This window comes from Cherax quadricarinatus, chromosome 1 (genome assembly GCF_038502225.1).
Source record: "Cherax quadricarinatus isolate ZL_2023a chromosome 1, ASM3850222v1, whole genome shotgun sequence".
Classification (NCBI taxonomy): domain Eukaryota; kingdom Metazoa; phylum Arthropoda; class Malacostraca; order Decapoda; family Parastacidae; genus Cherax; species Cherax quadricarinatus.
This window is the reverse complement of record NC_091292.1, coordinates 64,602,789-64,616,357: the sequence shown is the minus strand read 5'-3', so window position 1 is coordinate 64,616,357 and position 13,569 is coordinate 64,602,789. Positions and strand designations below refer to the sequence as shown.

General features: G+C 39.3%; 1 long non-coding RNA gene across 1 annotated transcript; it reads left to right on the top strand.

The window, feature by feature from the left end:
- Positions 1-1,436: 1,436 nt before the first annotated feature.
- LOC138852364 (uncharacterized) lies at positions 1,437-12,393 on the top strand. The gene is made up of 2 exons (XR_011391695.1): positions 1,437-2,052; positions 12,000-12,393. It is a non-coding gene; the product is annotated as an uncharacterized lncRNA (long non-coding RNA).
- Positions 12,394-13,569: the final 1,176 nt, after the last annotated feature.

Here is a 13,569-nt window from a genome sequence, read left to right as displayed (position 1 = left end):
GCAATTATAAATAGCTAATTAACTTTTCCACAAACTATACGAAAAAATGAGAATAGATTAGGATGGTACACAGCCACAGTGTGAGATCCAGCTCTGGGGCCCTGATGGTCACCGGGTCAAACATTATCTTTCTACCTTCTTTTCTTCTTACTTTCGTGCGATCATTTTGTTACACCTCTGTTTGATGCATTTTTTTGCAACAATGTGACGAATGAAATTACATTATTACATAGATATCTATAAACAATAACCATATTCATGTTTATTACCTTCTTTATTAATTTTAATGCAGAATTTTTACAGCAAGTGTTCTTCATTCTTCGATATATTCACTTATAACAGCGTTCATGTGACATTGTTTTCGTGACGAATATATTATATTCTTTATTAGTGTCTGACAGGTCTTGATGGAGAGAAAAGTTTCTCAAGTAACACCATCAACACCAGATATTTTCCTTGTTGATTCACCCACAAACTGTTTTAAAAACAGTCTAGACTCTAGACTTAACCCAGGAAGTCACAAGACTCAAGATTTCAAGTGAAACATTGTAATAAAGTTGGTAGAATTACCGACAATATGTAAAGTAAAAGGACACAAGTGCAAATAATGTGACATTTTTATTGTGGCAACGTTTCGCTCTCCAGGAGCTTTGTCAAGCCGATAGGGCTTGACAAAGCTCCTGGAGTGCGAAACGTTGTCACAATAAAAATGTCACATTAGTTGCACCTGTGAGTGAAACAGTTCAGACAATTTGAGTGAAATTTGAATCACGAAGTATGATTACAGTTTTGTCAGGAAGTTTCTGTTAGTTGCTTTCAAGGTTTGTTGGTGGTCATAGTGCACCTTAGAGCAGCTTTTTATGATCATGAAATAATAACCAAATTAACTGTGTCCAGCTTCAACCTTTATGTCTTCTACGATGCGGTAGATTAAGTTTTTATGACACTATACATTTTCTGTTTCTATCAGTAAGTTTAGTTAATTCACCTATAAGTGACATGTTCCATGACATGTTACTAGACATGTTCCTAGACATGTTCCTATACATGTTCCTACACATGTTCCTACACATGTTCCTACACATGTTCCTACACATGTTCCTACACATGTTCCTATACATGTTCCTACACATGTTCCTACACATGTTCCTACATATGTTCCTACACATGTTCCTAGACATATTCCTGCACATATTCCTAGACATTTTCCTACACATGTTCCTACACATGTTACTATTCATATTCCTACACATGTCCCTACACATGCTCCTACACATGTTCCTACACATGTTCCTATACATGTTCCTACACATGTTCCTACACATGTTCCTACATATGTTCCTACACATGTTCCTAGACATATTCCTGCACATATTCCTAGACATTTTCCTACACATGTTCCTATACATGTTCTTATTCATGTTCCTACACATGTTCGTACATATGTTCCTACACACGTTTCTACACATGTTCCTACACGTGTTCCTTCGCATGTTCGTACACATGTTCCCAAGATGTTTCAGACATTTTCCTAAATTTTCAATTTAAATCTGGATTCACTTACTGCATTAATTAACACTTTTCCCGTTTTTCGTTAAGTGGAGAATGTGTTAACATGGAACTGTTAGTGAACTTTATAAAATACAATGATTAAGGTATAAGATTTATATACATACATTATACATGCATTATCGTCAGAAAATATCATGACCTTTATTACTGTTGAGAATATAAAATATTTATAAAAATAGTGAGCAATAATATATCATTATTTCAGATGACGTATAATCAAGAACGCAAAATTTTGTTGCTGCTGTCTACTAAAAATCTCATAAGGCAGTTTAATTAATGATTATTATACTCGACAATAAGGAAACAGAAGCTCGAAGAAGATTTGAGAAAAGAAATGGCAGAATGAGACGAGGTGGTCAAGTTGCGTCATTCATCACCACAGACAGTTGAATCATCACTCACCACAGACAGTTATCATTCACCACGAACAGCTGAGTCATCAATCACCACAGACAGTTGCATCATGGATCACCACAGACAGTTGAGTCATCAATCACCACAGACAGTTAAGTTATCATTTACCACAAACAGTTGAGTCATCAAACACCACAGACAGTTGCGTCATGGATCACCACAGACAGTTGAGTCATCAATCACCACAGACAGTTAAGTCAAAAACCACCACAGACAGTTGAGTCATTAATCACCAGGGACAGTTGAGTCAACACTCACCACAGAGTCATCAATCACCACAGACAGTTGAGTCATGGATCACCACAGACAGTTAAGTCATGAATCACCACAGACAGTTGAGTCATGGATCACCACAAACAGTTGAATCATCACTCACCACAGACAGTTGAGTCATCAATCACCACAGACAGTTGAGTCATGGATCACCACAAACAGTTGAGTCATCAATCACCACAGACAGTTGTGTCATAAATCACCAAAGACAGTTTCGTCATCAATCACTACAGACAGTTGTGTCATCAATCACCACAGACAGTTGTGTCATCAATCACCACAGACAGTTGAGTCATGGATCACCACAAACAGTTGAGTCATCAATCACCACAGACAGTTGAGTCATGGATCACCACAGACAGTTAAGTCATCAATCACCACAGACAGTTGAGTCATGGATCACCACAAACAGTTGAATCATCACTCACCACAGACAGTTGAGTCATCAATCACCACAGACAGTTTAGTCATGGATCACCACAGACAGTTGAGTCATCAATCACCACAGACAGTTGTGTCATAAATCACCAAAGACAGTTTCGTCATCAATCACTACAAACAGTTGTGTCATCAATCACCACAAACAGTTGTGCCATCAATCACCACAGACAGTTGTGTCATCAATCACCACAGACAGTTGAGTCATCAATCACCACAGACAGTTGTGCCATCAATCACCACAAACAGTTACGTCACAAATCACCACAAACAGTTGTGCCATCAATCACCACAGACAGTTATATCATCAATCACCACAGACAGTTATGTCATCAATCACCACAGACAGTTGTGTCATCAATCACCACAAACAGTTGTGCCATCAATCACCACAAACACTTGTGCCATCAATCACCACAAACAGTTGTGTCATCAATCACCACAAGCAGTTGTGTCATCAATCACCACAAACAGTTGTGTCATCAATCACCATAAACAGTTGTGCCATCAATCACCACAGAGTTGTGTCATCAATCACCACAGACTGTTGTGTCATCAATCACCACAAACAGTTTTGTCATCAATCACCACAAACAGTTGTGTCATCAATCACCACAAACAGTTGTGTCATCAATCACCACAAACAGTTGTGTCATCAATCACCACAAACAGTTGTGTCATCAATCACCACAAACAGTTGTGTCATCAATCACCACAAACAGTTGTGTCATCAATCACCACAAACAGTTGTGTCATCAATCACCACAAACAGTTGTCATCAATCACCACAAACAGTTGTGTCATCAATCACCACAAACAGTTGTGTCATCAATCACCACAGACAGTTGAGTCATCAATCACCACAGACAGTTGTGTCATCAATCATCACAGACAGTTGTGTCATCAATCACCACAGACAGTTGTGTCATCAATCACCACAGACAGTTGTGTCATCAATCACCAGAGAGAGTAGTGTCATCAATCACCACAGACAGTTGTGTCATCAAACATTACAGACAGTTGAGCCATCAATCACCACAGACAGTTGTGTCATCAATCACCACAGACAGTTGTGCCATCAATCACCACAGACAGTTGTCTCATCAATCACCACAAACAGTTGTTTCATCAATCACCACAAACAGTTGTGTCATCAATCACCACAAACAGTTGTGCCATCAATCACCACAAACAGTTGTGTCATCAATCATCACAGACAGTTGTGTCATCAATCACAACAGACAGTTGTGTCATCAATCACCACAGGCAGTTGAGTCATCAATCACCACAGACAGTTGCGTCATAAATCACCACAGACAGTTGAGTCATGTATCACCACAGACAGTTGAGTCATGGATCACCACAGACAGTTGTGTCATCAATCACCACAGACAGTTGAGTCATCAATCACCACAGACAGTTGTGTCATCAATCACCACAGACAGTTGTGTCATCAATCACCACAGACAGTTGAGTCATCAATCACCACAGACAGTTGTGTCATCAATCATCACAGACAGTTGTGTCATCAATCACCACAGACAGTTGTGTCATCAATCACCACAGACAGTTGTGTCATCAATCACCAGAGACAGTAGTGTCATCAATCACCACAGACAATTGTGTCATCAAACATTACAGACAGTTGAGCCATCAATCACCACAGAGAGTTGTGTCATCAATCACCACAGACAGTTGTGCCATCAATCACCACAGACAGTTGTCTCATCAATCACCACAAACAGTTGTTTCATCAATCACCACAAACAGTTGTGTCATCAATCACCACAAACAGTTGTGCCATCAATCACCACAAACAGTTGTGTCATCAATCACCACAGACAGTTGAGTCATCAATCACCACAGACAGGTGAGTCATCAATCACCACAGACAGTTGTGTCATAAATCACCAAAGACAGTTTCGTCATCAATCACCACAAACAGTTGTGTCATCAATCACCACAAACAGTTGTGCCATCAATCACCACTTACAGTTGTGTCATCAATCACCACAGACAGTTGTGTCATCAATCACCACAAACAGTTGTGTCATTAATCACCACAAACAGTTGTGTCATCAATCACCACAAACAGGTGTGTCATCAATCACCACAGACAGTTGTGTCATCAATCACCACAAACAGTTTTGTCATCAATCACCACAGATAGTTGTGTCATCAATCACCACAAACAGTTGTGTCATCAATCACCACAAACAGTTGTGTCATCAATCACCACAGACAGTTGTGTCATCAATCACCACAAACAGTTGTGTCATTAATCACCACAAACAGTTGTGTCATCAATCACCACAAACAGGTGTGTCATCAATCACCACAAACAGTTGTGTCATCAATCACCACAAACAGTTTTGTCATCAATCACCACAGATAGTTGTGTCATCAATCACCACAAACAGTTGTGTCATCAATCACCACAAACAGTTGTGTCATCAATCACCACAGACAGTTGCGTCATCAATCACAAACAGTTGTGTCATCAATCACCACAAACAGTTGTGCCATCAATCACCACAGGCAGTTGTGCCATCAATCACCACAGACAGTTGTGTCATCAATCACTACAAACAGTTGTGCCATCAATCACCACAGACAGTTATATCATCAATCACCACAGACAGTTATGTCATCAATCACCACAGACAGTTGTGTCATCAATCACCACAAACAGTTGTCATCAATCACCACAAACAGTTGTGCCATCAATCACCACAGACAGTTGTGTCATCAATCACCACAAACAGTTGTGTCATCAATCACCACAAACAGTTGTGTCATCAATCACCACAAACAGTTGTGCCATCAATCACCACAAAGAGTTGTGTCATCAATCACCACAGACAGTTGTGTCATCAATCACCACAAACAGTTGTGTCATCAATCACCACAAACAGTTGTTTCATCAATCACCACAAACAGTTGTGTCATCAATCACCACAAACAGTTGTGTCATCAATCACCACAAACAGTTGTGTCATCAATCACCACAGACAGTTGTGTCATCAATCACCACAGACAGTTGTGTCATCAATCACCACAAACAGTTGTGTCATCAATCACCACAGACAGTTGTGTCATCAATCACCACAAACAGTTGTGCCATCAATCACCACAGACAGTTGTGTCATCAATCACCACAGACAGTTGTGTCATCAATCACCACAAACAGTTGTGTCATCAATCACCACAAACAGTTGTGTCATCAATCACCACAGACAGTTGTCATCAATCACCACAAGACAGTTGTGTCATCAATCACCACAAACAGTTGTGTCATCTATCACCACACACAGTTGTGTCATCTATCACCACAGACAGTTGTGTCATCAATCACCACAAACAGTTGCGTCATCAATCACCACAGACAGTTGTGTCATCAATCACCACAAACAGTTGTGCATCAATCACCACAAACAGTTGTGTCATCAATCACCACAGACAGTTGCGCCATCAATCACCACAACAGTTGTGTCATCAATCACCACAAACAGTTGTGCATCAATCACCACAAACAGTTGTGTCATCAATCACCACAAACAGTTGTGTCATCAATCACCACAAACAGTTGTGACATCAATCATCAAACAGTTGTGCCATCAATCACCACAGACAGTTGTGTCATCAATCACCACACAGTTGTGTCGTCAATCACCACAAACAGTTGTGTCATTAATCACCACAAACAGTTGTGTCATCAATCACCACAAACAGTTGTGCCATCAATCACCACAAACAGTTGTGTCATCAATCACCACAGACAGTTGTGTCATCAATCACCACAAACAGTTGTGTCATCAATCACCACAAACAGTTGTGTCATCAATCACCACAAACAGTTGTGCCATCAATCACCACAGACAGTTATGTCATCAATCACCACAGACAGTTATGTCATCAATCACCACAAACAGTTGTGCCATCAATCACCACAAACAGTTGTGTCATCAATCACCACAAACAGTTGTGCCATCAATCACCACTAACAGTTGTATCATCAATCGCCACAAACAGTTGTGTCATCAATCACCACAAACAGTTGTGTCATCAATCACCACAAACAGTTGTGTCATCAATCACCACAAACAGTTGTGCCATCAATCACCACAAGCAGTTGTGTCTTCAATCACCACAGACAGTTGTGTCATCAATCACCACAAACAGTTTTGTCATCAATCACCACAGACAGTTGTGTCATCAATCACCACAAACAGTTGTGTCATCAATCACCACAAACAGTTGTGTCATCAATCACCACAAACAGTTGTGTCATCAATCACCACAAACAGTTGTGTCATCAATCACCACAAACAGTTGTGCCATCAATCACCACTAACAGTTGTGTCATCAATCACCACAAACAGTTGTGTCATCAATCACCACAAACAGTTGTGTCATCAATCACCACAAACAGTTGTCATCAATCACCACAGACAGTTGTGTCATCAATCACCACATACAGTTGTGTCATCAATCACCACAAACAGTTGTGTCATCAATCACAAACAGTTGTGTCATCAATCACTAAAAACAGTTGTCATCAATCACCACAAACAGTTGTGTCATCAATCACCACAAACAGTTGTGTCATCAATCACCACAAACAGTTGTGCCATCAATCACCACAAACAGTTGTGTCATCAATCACCATAGACAGTTGTCATCAATCACCACAAACAGTTGTGTCATTAATCACCAAAAACAGTTGTGTCATCAATCACCACAAACAGGTGTGTCATCAATCACCACAGACAGTTGTGTCATCAATCACCACAAACAGTTTTGTCATCAATCACCACAGATAGTTGTGTCATCAATCACCACAACCAGTTGTGTCATCAATCACCACAAACAGTTGTGTCATCAATCACCACAGACAGTTGTGTCATCAATCACCACAAACAGTTGTGTCATTAATCGCCACAAACAGTTGTGTCATCAATCACCACAAACAGGTGTGTCATCAATCACCACAGACAGTTGTGTCATCAATCACCACAAACAGTTTTGTCATCAATCACCACAGATAGTTGTGTCATCAATCACCACAAACAGTTGTGTCATCAATCACCACAAACAGTTGTGTCATCAATCACCACAGACAGTTGCGTCATCAATCACAAACAGTTGTGTCATCAATCACCACAAACAGTTGTGCCATCAATCACCACAGGCAGTTGTGCCATCAATCACCACAGACAGTTGTGTCATCAATCACCACAAACAGTTGTGCCATCAATCACCACAGACAGTTATATCATCAATCACCACAGACAGTTATGTCATCAATCACCACAGACAGTTGTGTCATCAATCACCACAAACAGTTGTGCCATCAATCACCACAAACACTTGTGCCATCAATCACCACAAACAGTTGTGTCATCAATCACCACAAACAGTTGTGTCATCAATCACCACAAACAGTTGTGTCATCAATCACCACAAACAGTTGTGCCATCAATCACCACAAAGAGTTGTGTCATCAATCATCACAGACAGTTGTGTCATCAATCACCACAAACAGTTTTGTCATCAATCACCACAAACAGTTGTCTCATCAATCACCACAAACAGTTGTGTCATCAATCACCACAAACAGTTGTGTCATTAATCACCACAAACAGTTGTGTCATCAATCACCACAAACAGTTGTGTCATCAATCACCACAAACAGTTGTGTCATCAATCACCACAAACAGTTGTAATCAATCACCACAAACAGTTGTGTCATCAATCACCACAAACAGTTGTGTCATCAATCACCACAGACAGTTGTGTCATCAATCACCACAAACAGTTTTGTCATCAATCACCACAGATAGTTGTGTCATCAATCACCACAAACAGTTGTGTCATCAATCACCACAAACAGTTGTGTCATCAATCACCACAGACAGTTGTGTCATCAATCACAAACAGTTGTGTCATCAATCACCACAAACAGTTGTGCCATCAATCACCACAGACAGTTGTGCCATCAATCACCACAGACAGTTGTGTCATCAATCACCACAAACAGTTGTTTCATCAATCACCACAAACAGTTGTGTCATCAATCACCACAGACAGTTGTGTCATCAATCACCACAAACAGTTGCGTCATCAATCACCACAAACAGTTGTGTCATCAATCACCACAAACAGTTGTGCCATCAATCACCACAGACAGTTGTGTCATCAATCACCACAAACATTTGCGCCATCAATCACCACAAACAGTTGTGTCATCAATCACCACAAACAGTTGTGTCATCAATCACCACAAACAGTTGTGTCATCAATCACCACAAACAGTTGTGTCATCAATCACCACAAACAGTTGTGCCATCAATCATCAAACAGTTGTGCCATCAATCACCACAGACAGTTGTGTCATCAATCACCACAGACAGTTGAGTCATCAATCACCACAGACAGTTGTGCCATCAATCACCACAAACAGTTGTGTCATCAATCACCACAAACAGTTGTGCCATCAATCACCACAGACAGTTATGTCATCAATCACCACAGACAGTTATGTCATCAATCACCACAGACAGTTGTGTCATCAATCACCACAAACAGTTGTGTCATCAATCACCACAAACAGTTGTGCCATCAATCACCACAGACAGTTATGTCATCAATCACCACAGACAGTTATGTCATCAATCACCACAAACAGTTGTGTCATCAATCACCACAAACAGTTGTGTCATCAATCACCACAAACAGTTGTGCCATCAATCGCCACTAACAGTTGTATCATCAATCGCCACAAACAGTTGTGTCATCAATCACCACAAACAGTTGTGTCATCAATCACTACAAACAGTTGTGTCATCAATCACCACAAACAGTTGTGCCATCAATCACCACAAGCAGTTGTGTCTTCAATCACCACAGACAGTTGTGTCATCAATCACCACAAACAGTTTTGTCATCAATCACCACAGACAGTTGTGTCATCAATCACCACAAACAGTTGTGTCATCAATCACCACAAACAGTTGTGTCATCAATCACCACAAACAGTTGTGTCATCAATCACCACAAACAGTTGTGTCATCAATCACCACAAACAGTTGTGCCATCAATCACCACTAACAGTTGTGTCATCAATCACCACAAACAGTTGTCATCAATCACCACAAACAATTGTGTCATCAATCACCACAAACAGTAGTCATCAATCACCACAGACAGTTGTGTCATCAATCACCACATACAGTTGTGTCATCAATCACCACAAACAGTTGTGTCATCAATCACAAACAGTTGTGTCATCAATCACTAAAAACAGTTGTCATCAATCACCACAAACAGTTGTGTCATCAATCACCACAAACAGTTGTGTCATCAATCACCACAAACAGTTGTGCCATCAATCACCACAAACAGTTGTGTCATCAATCACCATAGACAGTTGTCATCAATCACCACAAACAGTTGTGTCATCAATCACCACAAACAGTTGTGTCATTAATCACCACAAACAGTTGTCATCAATCACCACAGACAGTTGTGTCATCAATCACCACAAACAGTTGTGTCATCAATCACCACAAACAGTTGTGTCATCAATCACCACAAACAGTTGTGTCATCAATCACCAAAAACAGTTGTCATCAATCACCACAAACAGTTGTGTCATCAATCACCACAAACAGTTGTGTCATCAATCGCCACAGACAGTAGTGTCATCAATCACCACAGACAGTAGTGTTATCAATCACCACAGGCAGTTGTGCCATCAATCACCACAGACAGTAGTGTCATCAATCACCACAAAGAGTTGCGCCATCAATCACCACAGACAGTTGTCTCATCAATCACCACAGTTGTGTCATCAATCACCACAGACAGTAGTGTCAGCTGTTCAAGTCTTCCTGGGGTTCATCTCACTTTTTATATGTATTTTGTTAATTGTACTTATATTATTATTACTGTGATTATTTACGAACTTAAGTTTTCTACAAAACATTTATGCAGCAACATATAAATTATGTACAAATTCTGGAGAAAGATTGAGCAAGACTTAATTTATTACATAATATTATTAATTTGTCAACAATATCATATCTACGAGAGGTGATAAATTTTCACCGGATAAATAACAGTACTTTATATTTTATATTTTTTTTAGGAACTGTGTTATTTATTGTTGACTAACGTTTTATTTATGTGTATTATTTGTTTAAGTGTATGTATCCGTTCATATGTATCTGTTCATGAGTGTGTTACCTGTACATGTGTTTGACTTTGTTTTTCCGGTTTGTTTGTGTTATCTGCTCATGTGTGTTATCTGTCCATATGTGTGTGTGTGTGTTTCGTGTTTATATAGGTGTTACTTGCTCATAAGTGTGTGTGTTATGCGTTCAAGTGAGTGTTGCTTGTCCCTGTGTATTGCTTGTTAATGTGTGTGTTGGCTGTTCATTAGTGTGTGTTGTTGTTTCTTGCGAGTGTTAAGATAAGATAAGATAAGATTTCGTTCGGATTTTTAACCCCGGAGGGTTAGCCACCCAGGATAACCCAAGAAAGTCAGTGCGTCATCGACGACTGTCTAACTTATTTCCATTGGGGTCCTTAATCTTGTCCCCCAGGATGCGACCCACACCAGTCGACTAACACCCAGGTACCTATTTGCTGCTAGGTGAACAGGACAACAGGTGTGAGGAAACGTGTCGAAATGTTTCCACCCGCCGGGAATCGAACCCGGGCCCTCCGTGTTTATATCCTTGTTTCAGATTATGTGTATTATCAGTTCATATGTGTGCATTATGTTCATGCAAATTTTTAATTCATGTTTGCTTTGTTTATTTGTGTTATCGGTTTATGTTCGTTCTCATTCATTGGTACTCTTTTCATGTGTGCGTTTCCTTCCATGTCTATTCTTCTTTTTATGTGTGATCTTCATGTGAATTCATGTTCATGTGAGTATTTACGTTGGTGTGTGTAAGTGTGTGTGTGTGTGTGTGTGTGTGTGTGTGTGTGTGTGTGTGTGTGTGTGTGTGTGTGTGTGTGTGTACTCCCTTAATACAGTTCACAGGGGTTGATTTATTACTCATGACAACGCCCCTTATCTTTTTTTATTCTCAGCGTTTACATTTGTGTATTCCGGAAACCTAATCATGCCTATTCTTGAAGCTGTGTTTGATGTTTGCCTCTACCATTGGTAAATCATTGTGTATAACATTTATACTGAAACAACTTCCTAAAAGCTGTTGTGAGGTTAGCTAGTCTTATTTATGTCACTGAGGAGAAGATGCTTGTGAGAGTAATTGTATTGTTTATGTTAGTGAAGTGATGGTGATGCTTGGGCTGCCACACAGCTAGACGAGACCAAGCTGCCACAAAGCTAGACGAGACCAAGCTGCCACACTGCTAGACGAGACGAAGCTGCCACACTGCTAGACGAGATCAAGCTGCCACTCAGCTAGACGAGACCAAGCTGCCACACTGCTAAACTACACCAAGCTGCCACACAGTTCCCTCACCCAAGAGAGCCTAGTCAATGAAAATTTTAAAATTTCTTTTATATCACTCTATTAATTTACAATGAGTAAGTTTTTTTTTTTTACTTATTTAGCAGTTTAAAGTATTTGTGAGTGATTTATTTTATATAGATTAATGCTCAAGTTTTGATGATTTTGTTCATCTCCATCAAAACTGTATTAAACATTTCAATGTTTTCATTCTTATTTATTTATTCCTCTTTTGCATTTGACTCTCATAGGCTAAGAAGAGCACAAACATACACATATATATACACATTTATAAGTTTCAACACACACACCTTACGCATACACCGTTACACATACATTTGCATGCATAAAAATCACACACACGATCCCATGTATAACAGATACACATGCAAACAACAATGTGTGTGCAAGAAAGGTATAAAATACCTTTCTTAACTTTCAAACAACAATACAAACAATTCTCCTCTCTCACTCTAACATGTTTGAGGTCACACATACATACACACACACACATACATACACACACACAAATACATACACACACACACACATACATACACACACACACATACACACACACACAAATCTCACTCCAAACCCCTGCCATGTACACTCATACACACGTACATGTTAACACATTCTTATTGATATATTTGTACTCGTCCACATGGTGGTTAAAATTCGACAATGTAGTAGAGGCAACATAAGGGAAATAAAGAAATATTTATGTGCTTCAATATTCAGAATATATAAAACAAAAGAATGTTGGTTTACACTATTTTGACCACATTGTTTGTGAAACTTGTGAATATATAAAGATGGGACAAGTTTATGACACTACTGGAGGACTGTGTGTCATGTGTTCATGCAATTATGTATGAATGAATGTAATACTTACGCGTCATTGTGTATGGGTGTCATGTGTACATGTTGTTGTGTGTTGATGAATGTCATGTGTACATATTATTACGTATGAATGAGTATAATGTTAACATATTGCGTATGAATGTCACGTACGCTTGTTATTATGTATGGATGAGTATTATGTGTACGTATTATTGTGTATGACTGAGTGAAATGTTTAAGTATTGATGCGTATGGATGAGTGTCAAATACGAATCTCTAAATCTCCTCCATGAAAACTGTAACAAATTTATAATAATCTCTATCTCTCGTGTTTCGTAAATGAATTTGAAGGTCGCAAATGGAATCAGGTGCAAATGTATGCATATATACATACATGCGCCCATGTATGTATATATATGCAATAATATCACAGTAAACAGGTGATATTACAATATGGAGAACAACCACTGAAAAAAATAGTGAAATTCCAAGTACTTAAGTGGAATCTTTCATTATCACTTCCTTGATAATGTGAGAA